Here is a 3,031-nt window from a genome sequence, read left to right on the forward strand (position 1 = left end):
TCTCCTCGTAACTTAATCCTTGAAGTCCGGGTATCATTCTATTAAACTACGCTGCACTCCCTCCAAGGCCAATATGTCCTTCCGAAGGTGCAGTGCCCAGAACTACTTACAGTACTCCAGGTGCAGTCTAACCAGGGTTTTGTATTGCTGCAGCATAACTTCTGCCCCCTTGTACTCTAGTCCTCAAGATATAAAGGCCAGCATTCCATTTGCCTTATTGATTATTTTCTGCACCTGTTCATGACACTTCAATGATCTATGTACCTGTACCCCTATGTCACTTTGGACATCCACTGTTTTTAACTTTTTACCATTTAGAAAGTACCCTGTTCTATCCTTTTTTGATCCAAAGTTCTGTCGCCCAGTGTCTTCTACTTCAGGAGCTGACCTTTTACATAAGAAATAACGTGCATTTATATAGCATCTTTCATGTGCTCAGGACACCACAAAACGGTTTCCAGTAAATTAAATTACTTTTTTGAAGTATAGTCACTTGTTTTGTAGGCAGCAATTTGCACACAGCAAGGCACTGCTAACAGCCAAGAGACAAATAACCATTAACCTGAAACAAAAATGGAAAATTTTGCACACACTCAACAGGTCAGCCAGCATCTGCGGTGAGAACAAGCAAATTGACATTTCAGATGTGGACACTTCATCAGAACTCACCAATTAATCTGTTTTGTTGGTATTAGTTGAGGGACAACTGTTTGGCTAGGACGCCAGAAGAACTCCTCTGCTCTTTGAATAATGCTATAGAATCATTTATATTCACCTGAATAGTCAGATAGGGACTCACTTTAACATCTCATTTGAAAGATGGCACCTCTGACAATATAGCATTCCCTCAATACTGCACTGAAGTGTTAGTCCAGATTATGTGATGCTTGAACCCACAACTTTCTGACTCAGGTGAGAAGGCTACTACTGACAAATGCTAACACTTGGCCTTCTGCCCAAAACATAAGAACCAAATAAAGAGAGATTATAGAGCAATCAGCATAGCAGAAACAATACAACTAAAGGATTGACTTTAGATGAGGGGACCAAGTGTAATGTATCCAAGTTTGCTGATGACAGAAAGCTAGATGGAAAGTAATCTGTGAGGAGGACGCAAAGAGGCTGCAAAGGGATATAGACAGGTTAAGTGCGTGGGCAAGAAGGTGGCAGATGGAGTATAATGTGGAGAAATGTGAAATTATTCACTTCGGTAGGAAGAATAGAAAAGCAGAATATTTTTTAAAAGTTGAGAGACTAAGAAATGTTAGTATGCAGAGGGATTTGGGTGTCCTTGTACACGAATCACAGAAAGTTAACATGCATGTACAGCAAGCAATTAGGAAGGCAAATGGTATGTTAGCCTTTATTGCACGTGGGTTCGGGTATAAGAGTAAGGAGGTCTTCCTGCAATTATATAGGGATCTAGTGAAACCACACCTGGAGTACTGTGTACACTTTTGGTCTCCTTACCTAAAGAAGGATATACTTGCCTTCGAGGGGGTGCAATGAAAGTTCACTGGATTGATTTCTGGGATGAGAGGGTTGTCCTATGAGTAAAGATTGATTAGAATGGGCCTATATTCTCTGGAGTTTAGAAGAATGAGAAATTATCTCATTGAAACGTATAAAATTCTTAGATGGCTTGACAGGGTAGATGCTCAGAGGCTGTTTCCCTGGCTGGCGAGTCTAGAACTAGGGATCATAGTCTCAAGATAAGGGGTCGACCATTTTGGACCGAGATGAGGAAAAATTTAGTCACTCAGAGGGTTGTGAATCTTTGAAATTCTCTACCCCAGAGGGCTGTGGATGCTCAGTCGTTGAGTATATTCAAGACTGAGATCGATGGATATTTGGACACTGAGGTTAATCAAGGGATATGGGGATAGGGCAGGAAAGTGAAGTCGAGGACGAAGATCAGCCATGATCTTATTGAATGGCGGAGCAGGCTCGAGGGGCCTGATGGCCTACTCCTGCTCCTATTTCATAGATTCTTAGATTTAAATAGCGAAGAGAACTTTGCAAGGTCGACTAGGCTGGGTGTGCCTTCATCATATGAATCCATGCCTAGGTCACAGCTGAATGGCCCGTCCAGTTTTATTCTTGTGATTCTTTATTTGCAGATTTTTAAAACAAGATTTAAATTTTCAAACTGCCATGGTGGGATTTGAACTCACCTTCTCTGGATTACGAGTCCAGTAACATGACCGATACACTACTGTACCCATGCAATGTTTCCATTATTGTTATTGAAAACTTGTATGTGTTAATATAATTTATTTTTCTCAAATGAGATTTTAAGCCACATCTGTCTCCTCAGGCGACGTAAAAGATCCCATGGCACTATTCAAAGGAGAGCAGGGAGCTCTCCTGACCAACATTTCACCTTTAACCAACACCACCAAAAACGGATTGTCTGGCCATTCATTGATTTACTGCAATGGGACCTTGCTGTGTGCAAATTGTCTGCTGTGGGTTTGCCTTCAAAACAACACTAACTGCACTTCAAAAGTAATCCATTGGCTGTGAAGCACTTTGGGATGTCCTGAGGATGTGATAAGCTGTCATTCTGAATGCAAGTTTTTCTTTGTATGTATGTGAATTTTAAAATATTATTTAAATACCAGTTTTAAAAAATTCAGATAAACTCAGTGGATTTATTTAATCGTTTATTTTGCTTGGCTTATTATATTGAAGCCACATTCTTCAGATGCTGCTCTCATACCACTTGTTGCAAGTTGGCACCATTTGTGATCAGCCAGAGTTGCTGGAGTCTAATTGCAACTTCAGATCAGCAAAAGGGGCATGGACACACTGTGACGTCATGCAATTTCCGCACTGCGCAGCCTGCAACGTCACAAAATTAATTTGAAAATGGCGACGGGTTCGTTCTGCGCATGTGCGCATTCGCCTCCACGTGCTGGCGCGAAGCAGCATGGATATTGTAGTTTTAATGCTGGGCCTGCTTTCAGAAGGCTGGACCACGAAAACTACCACTCCCAGAAGACAAAGGGGCCGTTGTACATCCGGTGTA

The sequence above is a fragment of the Heptranchias perlo genome, chromosome 19 (assembly GCF_035084215.1).
Source record: "Heptranchias perlo isolate sHepPer1 chromosome 19, sHepPer1.hap1, whole genome shotgun sequence".
NCBI classification, from domain to species: Eukaryota; Metazoa; Chordata; class Chondrichthyes; order Hexanchiformes; family Hexanchidae; genus Heptranchias; species Heptranchias perlo.